This window comes from Zootoca vivipara, chromosome 17 (assembly GCF_963506605.1).
Source record: "Zootoca vivipara chromosome 17, rZooViv1.1, whole genome shotgun sequence".
Lineage (NCBI taxonomy): Eukaryota > Metazoa > Chordata > Lepidosauria > Squamata > Lacertidae > Zootoca > Zootoca vivipara.
This window is the reverse complement of record NC_083292.1, coordinates 38,813,478-38,828,142: the sequence shown is the minus strand read 5'-3', so window position 1 is coordinate 38,828,142 and position 14,665 is coordinate 38,813,478. Positions and strand designations below refer to the sequence as shown.

The following is a 14,665-nucleotide window of genomic DNA, read 5'->3' as shown; positions in this document are numbered from 1 at the left end:
GACAGCTTTAAAAAAGGAATGGGCAAATTCGTGGAGGGGGAGAAGACTGGAAATCGCAGGCGGGGAGAGTGCTTTTGTGATCAGATCCTGAAAAAGGATTCCCCACAAGCACCTGGGTGGACCCTGGGAGGAGGGGATATTGGACTAGATGGTCCAATGGTCTGATCCAGAAGCAAGGCTCTTCTGAGGTTCATACGGAACCTCCAGCTCCAGAGGCAGTCTATCTAGTCCTCCAGGTTTTTAGGGGTATGTGGCCACGGTGAGAACAGGACGCTGGACTAGATGCCCCCCCCCACTTTGGCCTGATCCAGCTGTAGGGCTCTTCTGATGTTCTTATGCACGTGTAACTGTGTGTCTGTGTGCGTGGCACGACAAAATTTAGGCGCAAGATAAATCGGAACGTTTGAGGGGTGAAAAACAACCAGATTTTAAGCAGCCAGCAATGAGATAAACACCAAGTGGAAACGAAGCGCTGTATCCACCTGGAAACTTTTGCAAGTGCAAAGAGGATTGAGAGCAAGATCAGATAAAATCTCCCCGATATATCACCAGGAGCACAAATACAAACACACAATTAAACAGATGCCTGGAGATCCCATCACTCTTCTCCCCGAACTCCGGTGAAATTCCAAATTGCAGCCATTTCCTTTTTATCAATATCGAGGTGATAGATAGATAGATAGATAGATAGATAGATAGATAGATAGATAGATATAGACAGACAGACAGACAGACAGACCTTAAGGGGAAAAACAGATATACATAGTGAGATACATAGTGACCGACGTTTTAAGATTTCAGTGACAGCACTGACCGAAAGCTGGGTTTTCCGCCCAGACCCCAGCCACTTCTGCAAAGAGGTTATTTTGGGTTCTGTTGGTCACACATGGCATCTGCGGTCTGGTCACAAGGTGCCTCGCTGCAGGTCACACGCATTGCCGCCCACCCCACCCCGCCCACGTCCTTTCTCCCTTGGCCTCCTGCGGACGGATTGGAAAGAGGCTGAGATGAAGCCACAGAGGAGGGCAAGGCAATTGATGGGTACTGGCCATGGTTGCTATGCTCTGCTTCCGTGGCCGAAGGACGTGGTACTTCTTCTGCATCCCAGGGGCTAAGGGATCGCCAGGTGGGGAGAGTTGCTCTCGAGACCACTACCCCCTGGACGCTAGCTGTCAAAATGAATTGTGGAGTTGGAAGGTACCCCTTGGGGTCATCTAGTCCAACCCCCTGCAATGCAGGAGCCACGGCTAAAGAATAAGCGTGGGCCAATTCACAGGGGAAGGTGATCTGCCAGTGGCTATTAAGTCACATCCATGCCATGCCTTGAAAGCACATTTATAGCATCTGGCAGTTCGCCGAAAATTCTGGAAACTGTAGATTAAGGGTATAAATTACGGGATAAACTACTAACCATTGTGGCTAGTAGCTATTGATAGCCTCCTCCCCTCCACAAATTTGCCCAGTCCTCTTTTAAAGCTTCCCAGGTTGGTGCCAATCACTGCAGGGAGTTCCGCAGTTTAACTCTTGTGCTGCCTGAATAAGGGCTTCCTTTCACTTTGCCCCGAATCCCCCAGCAGCCAGCTTTGACGGTATGTCCCCCAGCTGCCCAGCCTAACTTGCCTAACATAGGAGGATGTATACGCAGGCCAACCATGCATGCATTTTGATTTTCGGTTTGCACGAGAATCTGCAATGCAGACATCTCCGGAGAAAAGTCCTGATGCAATTAACCCTTCCCAAGTGGAGGGGGGGAGTGAGTCAGAGGTGGGCGTCTGCAGAAGCATCGCAGCCAAGACATCCGCCTTGCTTGCCTTGCATGCTCCAAACAAAGGGAGCCTTCATCGCGGGGGAGGGGGGGCGGAGGTACAGGCTAGGAAGGAAAAGGGCCTTGAATGAGGCAGAGAGAAGGGGGGTGCTTCCTTCTAGCAGCAAAGGGAGGCCTAGTCACTGTCTGCAATACTAAGCCAGGGTGTCATTGAAAGGGCTGCCTACCCTATCCCTATCCCTGATGTAGCGGCTGGTGTGTTGGGACCAGGTCCTGGGTTCAAATCCTCTCTCAGCCATGAAGCTACGGGGTCAGTCATGGCCTGACCAACCTCACAGGGTCGCCGTGAGTACAAGCCATGCACACACCACCGCCAAAATCTGCCTACGCCATCGAGAGCTCCTTCGAGGAAAGGCGGCGTTGTCGAACTATGGAACTCCCTGCCACAGGAAGCAACTTTCAAAGACCACCGGGCAAATTCACAGAGGAAAGGGCTACCGATCTGCGGCTCTGCTCTACTTCCATAGACATACGACTCAAGAGAATTGTAAGGGACCGTAAGGGTCATCTTGTCCAACCCCTTGAAATGCAGGGTTTCCTTCGGGTATAGGGCAGCATAGAAATTATATATATATATATATATATATATATATATATATATATATATATATATATTTGCCTAAAGTGGGGCTCGAACCCACAACCCTGAGATTGAGAGTCTCATGCTTTGCATGTCATCCTTGCGCAGGGGCCATGCTAATCTTCTCTGTATCGTTCCAATTTTTTAGTATATGTGCTGCCGAACCAAAGGAGACACACGTAAATAAAAAACATGAAAGGGTCCTGAAAAATGAAAAATTGGGCTTAGACTTCGTAACATCAGATACGAAAAAGAAAAGAGGAGTTGTGATATATATAAAAAATAAATGGAGCCCAGAATTGTTATGGAAAGACAACAAAGGTAGGATTGTCATTGTAAAAACACGGATTGAAGGAGAAAATTGGATCTGGGTGGGAGTATATGCCCCGAATGATAGTAAAGTGGCTTTTTTTAAAGAATTAGAAAACCAATTGATGAATTATTATGGAGATAAAATTATACTATTAGGAGATTTGAATGGTATCAATAATCCAATTTTAGATAAATCAGGCCCTTTTCAGAGAAAAAAACAACATAAATTACCAAAAAATTTTGACGAATTGACGGAAAACCTAAATCTGGTGGATGCATGGAGACATAGACATCCCGCCCAAAAAGATTTTACATATTTCTCGCATAGGCACCAAGTGGCGTCTAGAATAGACGCCATTTGGATTCCTAGGGAAATCGCGTTGAGAACAGCGAAAGTGGAAATAAGCCCACGTACGTTATCGGACCACAACCCGGTAATATTAACGGTAGATCCAGAGGTAAGGGATAGAAGATGGAGGCTAAATGTGTTTTTGTTAAAGAATTTAAAAGCAATACAAGAAGTGTCAAAACAGTATAAAGATTATATAGATATAAATAATGGGGGAGAAGTGGAACCCACCACAGTTTGGGACGCAGGGAAAGCGGTATTACGTGGGGCTTTCATTCAACAAAACGCAAGGTTGAGGAGAATCAGAGAGGAGAAAAAGGATAATTTGTTGCAAGAAATTAGAAAGAAAGAAAAAAAATTAATTAAAAAGGGAAATGAAACCACAAAATATGAATTAAAAATCTTAAAATTGGAATATGAGAAAATGATTTGACTACGAAGTAGAACAAAATTTACAATTTTGGAAGTATAAAAAATTTAATTGGGCAAATAAACCAAGCAAATTATTAACATGGCAATTAAAGAAGAGACAAAAAGAGAAAATTATTAACAAGATTGAATTTAAAGATAGAATCCTCGAAAAATCAAGCGAGATTCTGAAAGCCTTTCAAAAACATTACGAATTAGTCTATCAGAAAGAAGATACAAATTTGCAGAGAATAGAAGAGTTTATTAAAAAACATAAAATGCCACCAATACCACCGGGTAAGTTAATAGCGTTAAATAAAGAAATAACAGTAGAGGAAATAAAGGAATCCCTGAAAATGATGAAAAATGGCAAGGCCCCTGGCCCAGATGGCCTTCCAACGGAAGTGTATAAGACTCTGGAAGATATAATGTTAGTTCCCTTGAAAGACTTATTTAATACAATACTGGAAAAAGGCATTATTCCGCAATCATGGGAAGAAGCGCAAATCATATTAATCCCAAAATCAAAGGTAGAAGCCCCAACACCAAATGATTTCAGACCAATCTCACTTCTGAATAGTGATTACAAGATATTTGCAAAATTGTTAGCGAACAGATTATCTTCTATACTAGAAGATATAATCCAAAAAGATCAGGTTGGTTTTGTGAAAGGCAGATTTGCCAAAGATAATATAAGAAATGTTATTAATATTATCGAATATCTAGAAAATAGAAGAGACAAACAAGCTGCAATCTTGTCCGTGGATGCGGAAAAGGCCTTTGACAGGGTAGCCTGGGATTTTATGATAAAAATGATAGAAGATCTGAAATTGGGGGAAAGATTAGAAAAGGCAATAAAGGCCATTTATAAATCTCAAAATGCTAGATTAATGATAAATGGAAAATTTACTAATAAAATCAATATTAAGAGGGGGACAAGACAAGGATGCCCCCTGTCCCCCATCTTATTTATCATTACATTGGAAATATTATTGAACACAATTAGGAAAAAGGAGGAAATAAAAGGAATTGTGGTAGGTAATAAAAGATACAAAGTAAAGGCCTTTGCCGACGATATTATAATAACTTCAGAAGACCCAATTATTAGCATCCCTAGCGCCATCCAATTGATAGAAGAGTACGGGGAATTGGCGGGCTTGAAAATAAACTATAACAAGACAAAAATGTTAGTTAAAAATCTTGAGGAAAAAGAAGAAAAATTGTTACAAGAGATTACAAAACTTAAAATTAGCAAAAAAATGAGATATTTAGGAATTGAGATGTCAACAAAAGCAATTGATTTGACGCAGGATAATTACAAGGAAACTTGGAAACAAATTAGAAAGAGATTTGATGTGTGGAGGAAATTAAAATTATCATTTATGGGCAGAATTTCAGCTATTAAGATGTGTGTGGTGCCTAAGATGAATTTCCTTTTCCAAAACCTCCCTGTGCTGGGAATGGAGAAGTATTTTAGGGATTGGAAAAGAGACATCGCGGAATTCATATGGAACGGGAAAAAACCCCGGATAAAATATAAGATTTTAATAGATCATAAGGATAGAGGGGGATATGGCCTCCCGGACCTGGAAATTTATCACGACTCAGCGGCATTAGTCTGGATTAAAGAATGGGTAGAATTAAAGAATTTTGATGTATTAGATCTAGAAGGGGATGGGCTAGGATACGGCTGGCACCATTATATGATGAAAGATAGAGTAGATAAGAGGAACATTTTTATGTTCCATATTATCAGAAAGTCCTTATTGAAAGTTTGGATAAAATATAGGAGATTTTTCGAACCAAAAACGCCCTGGTGGCTTTCCCCAGCTGAGTTACTGGCAGTAAGGAAACGTAACATGGATGGTACCTGGCCTACATATCATATGCTCCTGGAGGAAAAAGAAGGAGTATTGAAATTAAAAGAATATTTAGAAATAAAGCATTATTTAAATACGTGGCTGGATTATTTTCAAATTAATCAGAGGCTACAAGTGGATAAGAAAGTGGGATTTGAAAAAAGTAAGTCAAGTTTGGAAGAAATTTTAATTGATAATAAAGGTAATTATATATCAAAATTATACCAGATATTATTAAAATGGGAAACAGAGGAGGAACTAACAAAAAATTACATGATTAAATGGAGCCAGGATCTGGGGAAGACAATTAGTATACAAAAATGGGAACAATTATGGAAAAGAGACTCGAGATTTACTCCTAATTATGATCTGATAGAAAACTTATATAAAATGCAAAATCAATGGCATTTAACACCGGCCAAACTAGCCAAAATGTACCCAAGTGTAAATAACACCTGTTGGAGATGCCGTAAAGAAATAGGGACATATGTTCATGCATGGTGGAGTTGTGACCTTATTAAGGAATTCTGGGAGGTAATTTATAAAGAGCTAAAGAAAATTTTGAAATATTCTTTTAAAAAACAACCAGAAATCTTTTTACTAGGGATGTTAGGAGAGGACATAAAACCTATAGACAGATGTGTAGTGAGTTACGCGATGGTTTCAGCAAGACTTTTAGTGGCAAAAGCATGGAAATCTCAAGAAATCCCAAAAAAGGAGGACTGGCTACAAAAACTAATATCATACTATAATGTAGCAAGAAAACACGAAATACTAAAAGACACAAATTTGGAGGATAATGTAAGGAAATGGGAATCACTTACCGTTTACTTTAGCATATATGTAGACAAACCGTCTCTTCTCTCTGATGAAACAGGGCTCTAGGAACAAGGAAAAGTAAACTAACTATATAGATACCATTAGTATTGTAATATCATTATTATTTGTTTAAGTGAAAGTTATTAAAAAAAAGAAGTAAGTACTTACTGTATAAAATTGTGTGTGTGATTGGAAAGAAGTATAATATGGATAAGTCTAATTTAGGTTGTGAAGGAACAGGGGTAGGGGTAGAAACAGGGGTGGGGGGAGGGGAAGGGGATTTTGTTTGTATTTGGTATTCTGTTGTTAGTGTCTTATTTTTGGTCTTGTTAGTTTGTGTTCTTTTAATTGTTGTATATGTATAAACTATTAATAAACTTTATTTTATATATATATAAAAAAAAGAGTCTCATGCTTTGCAGATTGAGCTACCCCAGTCCCAATTCAAAGTCCTGGCAAATTCAATGGGGCTTACTTGCAAGTAAGCGGGGTTCGGGTCGTGGTCTAAGCGATGAAGCAGATAGTCACAAAATCATTGAATTGTCTGGCCAAGTGTGGTATTAGTCCCTCCCTTGATCTGGACACTATATTTCCGTTTATATTGTCTAGAATTGCATTAGCTATTTTTGCTGCTGCATCGCACCATCGGCTCACGCTAGATCCCTAGTTCCTTTCTGCATGTCCTGCTGACAAGCCGGGTGCCCCCTATTTTCGCCGATTTCGATCTCGCCTCTGCCATCCAGTCGCTCAGCTGCCCTTGGGCACCTCACGCTGTCTCCTCCACTCCTCCTAACTCAGATCTGGGGGTCTATTAAACGGACCTACGCCTATGGGGCGGCTGTAAGAAACGGTGCAGGCCCTGAAGCACAGCACAAAACACTCTGCAAGGTGAAGGGACTTTTCAGCATGGACATAGCCAGGATTTATTTTTGGGGGTGCAGAACTGAGTTACCGTATCTGCGACACAATTGGTCAGTTAATTAAGTATTTTTATTTATTACCTCTAACCTATAGCTGTTAGAGGTATACGTAGGTTAATCCGGACTGAAACTGGACTGATTTATGGAACTTGCCAAGCGGACTGGGAGCGTTAGTGACCAGAGGGAAGAGTTGGTGGGGAAAGATTGGAAATACTTAATGATTATTTGAAGTGTTATATAAATATAAATAATAATAATAATTGAGGGTTATTTTTAGAAGTGATATGAGGTGGTAGGGAATAAAATATAAGGTTAAATTTGCTAGAATTGAAATGGAGGAAATGAGGTTATTAAAGGATGTGAATGCATAAAGATATTGTATAGAAAAGGACAAAAATAAGAGGTATGATTTATTTAATTAAGATTAAAAGGGTCAAAGTTAAGATCATGGAAATTGTTAAAGATGAAAATAGGGTAAAATATGAGGATTATAGGTTAAAATTATGTTTAAATAATGGGTTATAGTTATGATGGATGAAAACTGCCAAAGATGAGTTTATATGAAAATCAGTTGGGGGGATTCGAGGAAACCCATTTAATTATGTTTAGAAATTTAGTAGATGAAAGTAAGATTTTTGTGTATCTTTTCTGGATTTTTTATGTGATTTTTCTTTTTCTTTTTTTCTGTCCGTTTTTTCCCTTTTCCCTTCTTCTATGGTTGTTTTTTTTAAAATATTGTTTTATCGTGATAAAATGAATAATTTTTTTTGAAAAAAGAAAAGAAATATTTTTATTTATTTACTTGGTTGGGGAGGGCAGCTACGCCCCTAGCGTTCAGGCATTCAACTGTTCAGGGACTCAAGGAGCAGCAACGGAATGTTTGCGGCCCAGACTCTGCGAGGGAAGGGAATGCTGCCGGTGCGGTTGGGATAGAGATTGCCAGCTGAGACCTTGAGGGAGAGGAGTTTTGAAGCTGCGGGGAAGGGCGAGGGTTGGAAAATTTGATGTCGATGGGATTCCCAGAGTGGGAAGCCTTGGGACATACATGTAGGATGTTTAAAAGTGGGGACTGAGAGAGGATGGTTAAGAGCCGAGTCATAGAAACAGAATTTCACAGATGGATTTGAACAGCCCCGGTCAATTCCTTAGCCACATATTATCATTGGCTTAAATCCAACCCAGGTGTCACACTGGGATTCCCACTGAACCTAGCAGAGGGAGGGCCCTGTGTTTGAACCCCAACCTTCAAAGCAAGACAGGCAGACTTTAAATCGAGGTGATTTGAATCACAATTTCAAAGTCAGCCAGGGATCACTGGCTGTATAGGAAGGCCCGTTCAAAAACAGCGGCTCCCGAGGGAATCCTTAACTCTCCAACCTGCAAATGTTCTGGTTTATTTTCTGTTCCGCGTTTGTTGCAATATTAACAGAAGCGCACCGCTCCGAATGGCCAAAAACTCCATATAATACTGGGAGATCATCACAGACCGTTGGAAGGTTCAAGACGGAGAAAAGGAAGACCTCCTTCATGTACCACAACCGTGGAACTCACTGCCACATGAGACAGCAATGGCCACCAACCTAGATGGCTTTAAAAGGGAGCCGGACAAATTCATGGAGGGGGAAGGCTATCAGTGCCGGGACGGCTCTGCCCTGCCTCCACTGCTGGAGGAATTAATGCATGGGTAGGCACACTAAGGCCTGGTGGCCGGATGCGGCCCAATCACCGTCTAAATCCAGCCTACAGACGGTCCAGGAATCAGCATGTTTTGACATGAGTAGATTGTGTGCTTTTATTTAAAATGCATCTCTGGGTTATTTGTGGGGCATAGGAATTTGTTCTTTTTCTCTCTCCAAAATATAGTCTGGTTCCCCACAAGGTCTGAGGGACAGTGGACTGGCCCCCTGCTGAAATAGTTTGCTTACCCCTGCTTAATGCTTCTGAATCCCAGTTGCCAGAAACCTCAGGAAGGGAGGGGGCTCTTATGCCAGAGTCCAGATTGTGGGCTTCCCATGGGGGGGTGGTCTGGTTGGCCATTGCAAGAACAGGATGGTGGGCTAGATGGGCCAATCGGCCTGATCCTGCAGGCCTCTTCCTCCTGTATGTTCTCTAAAGTCTTATTCATTTCCTGGCACACAAATATGCAAGGTTCACAAACGTGCCACTTAACAGTGTGCATTTACTGAAACAGCTAACTCAGGGGTCCCCAAACTAAGCCTTTTTCTCCAAGGAGTACATGGTTCAACCCCCCCCCCATTGTAATCCCTACAACGAACCTGTAAGGTGGATTGAGAGGCTGTGACTGACTCCAAGGCCACCCAGTGAGCTTCATGATGGAGGGCGGGATTCAAACCCGGACCTCCCAGTTCCCAGTCTGACACTCTGACCACTACACCACCCTGCCTTCCTAGAGTACTTCTGCTATGGGGCAGCTATATAAACCAAGAAGGGAAATAAATATGGGGAAAGCAAAATGTCACTTAGAGCTGACATATTTTCCTTGAATTTGTTTTATTCTGGGTTGCTTTATTTGAAGTTTGAATGTGTTGCAAGCCACCTTTGAGATTTGTTTTCTTTAAAATATAAAGTGGTATGGAAATGAAATAAATAAAGTTCATTGCAAAATAAAAACATTGTGGCAACTGTAACCTAGGTTTAGGGTGCCATTTGGCGATTTGCATGTATATATATCTGAGTTTCAAATGTTGGCAGAGAGATCCATCATATTCCCGCCTCCAGAGCACATTGTCATTCCCGCTCCAAGCCCTAACAGGCCCCTGACTTGTCTGTTGAGAAATCCTTCAAGCCAGTTGACCTCACATGACGGGTGTGAGATTCAGAGGAGAGGAGAAAGATCTAGGAAGCAGCAGCTTGGGGGGGGGGTTGGAGAGCTGAATGGGGGTGTTGGGTTTTTTTGGTGAGGGGTGCGGATAGAGGAGACAGGAAATCCCTGAGGCCTTTGCTCAGGTGGGGTGGAAATTGTTACCAAAGCAGCTATTTTCTTCTCGTTCACGTGGGGAAAATGAAACTAAAGTACTAAACATCTTTTTTAAAAAATCTGGAGGCCACAGAGGAGAGGATATGGAGCAAGGCCCCCCCCCAAAAGCTCAAGAATGCAGTAATTTGGGGTGCCTGCAGAGGGAAGAGTGAAAGGGATCCCCCTTCCCTTTCATTTTGGGACACTGAACAGATTTTTTGGCAGCTGATGGCTGGGAGAGCTGTGCAGCTAAGATAAAAGTTTTGCATTTTAAGAACTCGTGTCTCTCCAATTTCTCTTCCCTTTCCTCCTCCTCTCAACATCTTCCGGTTTTGTTTGTTTGTTATATCTAGACATAAAGACAGTCTTTTTATTTGCCTACTGCAAACGGTCTCTCTGTTTCTCTTTAAAAAACAGCAACGTAGGCCTGCTTACTCAGGAGGGAAGTGCAATAGAGTTCAATGGGGTTTCCTACCCACCCAAGAAAGCTTGCATATGGATAGCACTGTTAAAATATTCTTGGGGTGGTGGGATGGGTGTAAAGAAGATAGTCAAAGAATTCCCCCCCCCAAAAAAAACTCCACACACATTGCACGGGACGTGAATCGGAAAAGGTTTTGGATTCTACAAAAATGTGCATGGGACGATGATTGGTTTCCATCTAAAAGATGAAATTGATAGTGTGCTGTCATGGTTAGAGCGTCAGGCTAGGACCTGGGAGAGAGCAGGGTTCAAATCCTCCCACTTGGCTACATGGAGATCACCGGGTGTGACCTTTTGGGGGTCAGTCCTTGCCTCCCTGTCTAACCTACCTCAGAGGGTTGTTGTGGGGATTAAATGAGGGGGGGTGGAACCATGCATGCCACTTTAAAGATAAAAGGGGTTCTACAAACGCAATAAATAAACACATATTTTTTAAAAGAAATATTGATGGTTGAAGACTTCCACATTGATCCACACTTGGGATGTGAATTTGAAACAATGTGTTGGATGTTGCAAAAACTGTGTGTGTGTTTGCCTATTGGGGAAAAACCTCAATACCCCCTCCCAGAGTTTCAGAAACAATTATAATCTCACAAGAAGGAGAGCTATAAAATGTGGCCCGACTTCAGAGCTAGGAATCAGACCTGACAAGTCCTTGTCTTTCTCTCACGCACAGAGGCAACAGCACAAAACAAGCCTGCCTCTTTCTTCTGACTTGAATGAGTCAAATCCAGAGAAAGGAAATGGGTTGGGGCAAGAGGGGGAGGAGGAGGAGGAGAAGAATTGGGTAGAGCGGTTTTGTAAGAGCCTGTAAGAAGCTTTGTGAAGTGACTACTGTTTCTTTAAAAAAAGTACAAAAAATATATTTTTGGCTCCCTTTGTTAGAGAGAGAGGGCTCAAATCTTGCTAAACTCCCTGGGTTTCAAGAGCGAGCTAAAAATTCTGATGTACAAAGCTAGTGGGGAGCAGATCTTGGCCCTCTCCAAAAAACCCATTCCCCCAAAAGCTCAGGGTTACAACTGATGGGAAAAGGGGTGCTGAGGTTGTCTCTGAGCTCCCCGGAAGTCCAAAACCGCTTACCAGCAGAGCTGTGGCGCTTTCCCAAAAGCCACATGAAGGGCATGGGCCTAATGTGAAGTGGGCAAGTTCTGCAGAAATTATGATGTTTCAGCCCACACTTGGCTGAGCTTTGGGGTTTCAACCTTCCCTCCCCACCCACTTGCCCCCCACAATCCAGCAACTTTAGGAAAGGGTTTAACCATTCAAATTTTTGCAGAGGCCTTTGCTTTCATTAGGAGCATGAATGATCCTTGGACTGAGTACGGTAATTTCCCCCCTAGGAAAAGGTGTGTGTGTGTGTGTGGAGGGAGGTCAAGGATCTAATGTTGCTTTATGGATATTTTTTTTTATTATGACCGGCCAACAACAGACAGTGGAAAATCCAGAAATATGTTTGAAATAAGGGGCGGGGGTAGAATTAGAGGCAGACAGAGACTTCCTGTCTTTCCCCTTTTTTCCTTTCTGTTGGTGGTTCAGCTTTTTAAAAAAACTTTTTCAAAATTTGTCATGGGGTTAAAAGAGAGAGAGAGAGAGAGAACATGAGAACTTTGCTAAAGGATTTAGCCAACCAGCGTTCTTTTTTAAAAAAAAGTCCTCTCGGGAAAGGCCGCTGAGAGATTTTTAACACCCTTCCCCCTCCCCCTGAATCAATGGGACTCAAGAGTTTCCTTTGGTTGAAAAAGAAAAAGAAAAAGAAATGGGAGAGGCTTGGAAGGACACGCCATCTCTCAAGGTCTGAAGCGAAAGCGAATTCAAAAGAAAATGGAAAGGCATTTCATACAACAACGCCGAAGTTTGCCCTACTCAGAGTAGACCCCTTGAAACGAACGGCTAGACCCTGGCCCCTCGATTTCATCGGGTCTCCTCTCGAGTAGGACCGGCCTAAGTTTGCTACCGGACCGGTAGTTTCCTGCAGTTTCGCAAAAAGCGATCCTCTTACAAAAGGCGGATTATTTGTGACAAAAGCACGGATCCGATTCAGTGCGTGGGTTGCAGACCCAGTTCCTCGGCTTGTTTTTTGGGGGGGGAGGGGGGGAGAAAAGAAAATAGGGACATGAATACACAGACATATTTGGGAGCCTTTGACGTAAGAGTCCTCGGAGATCAGAGGCGTTTTACAAAAGTGCAGAACCCGAAGTGCAGTTATCTGCCCCGCTAGTTGCCAGCGCGCAAAACTGAGAAGAAAGTTTCCAAAGGCAAAGAGGGGTTCCTTCTTAAGGCAGCCTTACCTGGTCTTCTTGAGAAGCGCGGCTCCTTCTCCTCCGACCCCCTTCCTCTCTCGCCTCCAGCCACTTCCCTGGCTCAGACTGGCATGGAAACTTTCCTTGGGAAATCCAGCCCCGCGCACGAGGTGTGGCTCTCCTCCACCCCGCTGCGAGTGAGAAGGAGGAAATGCTCAGAAGGACTTCTTTCCACACAGAGAGAGACGCGCGCGCGCGCACACACGCAACACACACCCGGGTGCTTCAGTGCGCCTTGGAGAGGCGGTGCAAGAGCGCTGACTTGGGGGCGGCCGGGGCATTGCAGAAAAAAGGGACCCAGGAAAGGCGGCCTTTGGGGTCCAAGGTCTCTCTCCATCGCCGCTGGCAGAAAGCGCAGGCTGGCAGCATCACACAGATGCCAAGATCCTCAGTGAGCAAGGGGCCTGATCAGTGCCGGATTTCCATATAAGCTAAACAAGCTATAGCTTTGGGCCCCACTCTCTTGGGGGCCCCAAAAAAATTTAAAGGAAAAAAAACTGGATGTACATTTCCAAAATATAAGATAAAAAACAAATAAAATAAAACCTACAATTATTATTTCATGTTATACCAAGTTTGTGAGCCTTTGTAAATTGTGTTTCTAAAGGAGCTTTTAGTTACAGGTAGGTAGCCGTGTTGGTCTGAGTCGAAACAAAATAAAAAATTTCCTTCAGTAGCACCTTAAAGACCAACTAAGTTTTTATTTTGGTATGAGCTTTCGTGTGCATGCACACTTCTTCAGGAACTTTTGTTATTGCCAAATGCCAATGTGTTTGCATTATTAAGTTTGTTATGAATAAAAAATCATTTTACGTTAGAGCTTAATGATGATTTCACTACTGTATTAATCAAATGGTTTTTGATACCTATTAGGTTCATCAATTACCATATAGCATATATTCAACACAAAAACAGCGACCATTTGTTGTTGACAAAGGACAGCTGGCCATATAAAGGGCCCTGTTACCTTCAGTAGCTTAGGGCCTCATCAAACCTAAATCTGGCCCTGGGTCGGATCCTTTTCTCCCTTGATGCTCCTGACGCCCTGCCTCAGGGGTTGGGCATCTGTTCCATGTGCTGAAGAGCCTCCCAAGTTTAGAGGCAGTCTACCAGCAGCAGGGTAGCAACTGGTAGCATTAGGTCCAGTCGTGACAGACTCTGGGGTTGCAGAGCTCATCTCGCTTTACTGGCTTCCGGGTCATGTGGCCAGTACGGTATGACTAAGCCGCTTCTGGCGAACCAGAGCAGCGCACGGAAACGCCATTTACCTTCCCACCGGAGCGGTACCTATTTATCTACTTGCACTGTCGAACTGCTAGTTTGGCAGGAGCTGGGACAGAGCAATGGGAGCTCACCCCGTCGCAGGGATTTGAACTGCCGACCTTCTAATTAGCAAGCCCTAGGCTCTGTGGTTTAGACCACAGCGCCACCCATGTCCCTCCATGGCTGGTAGACTGCCTCTAAACTTGGAGGCTCTTCTGCTTCGCTGTTTAGAGACAAGTCCAGGCTGCCGGTTTTCTCAGGGGCTCTCAGGGGTTTAATAATAATAATAATAATAATAATAATAATAATTTATTATTTATACCCCGTCCATCTGGCCGGGTTACCCCAGCCACTCTGGGCGGCTTCCAACAAAATATTAAAATACAGAAATCCATCAAACATTAAAAGCTTCCCTAAACAGGGCTGCCTTGAGATGCCTTCTAAAGGTCTGGTAATTGTTGTTCTCTTTGACCTCTGATGGGAGGGCATTCCACAGGGTGGGTGCCACTACCGAGAAGGCCCTCTGCCTGGTTCCCTGTAACTTGGCTTCTCGTAGTGAGGGAACCGCCA

At 43.1% G+C, this 14,665-nt stretch overlaps 1 protein-coding gene and 1 pseudogene across 3 annotated transcripts in view; both read right to left on the bottom strand.

Annotated features, from left to right (window-relative positions):
* CDC42SE1 (CDC42 small effector 1) overlaps positions 1-13,011 on the bottom strand; it is a 37,878-nt gene extending 24,867 nt beyond the window's left edge. For 2 of the 3 annotated variants that reach the window (XM_035099008.2, XM_035099010.2), the window contains exon 1: positions 12,821-13,011. The gene's annotated coding sequence lies outside the window, so the exon portion shown is untranslated. Of the gene's footprint in view, positions 1-6,157; positions 6,215-12,820 lie in introns of all 3 variants that reach the window. The other variant, XM_035099009.2, reaches the window with a different exon arrangement.
* Positions 2,468-2,582, bottom strand: LOC118076623 (U6 spliceosomal RNA; annotated as a pseudogene).
* Positions 13,012-14,665: the final 1,654 nt, after the last annotated feature.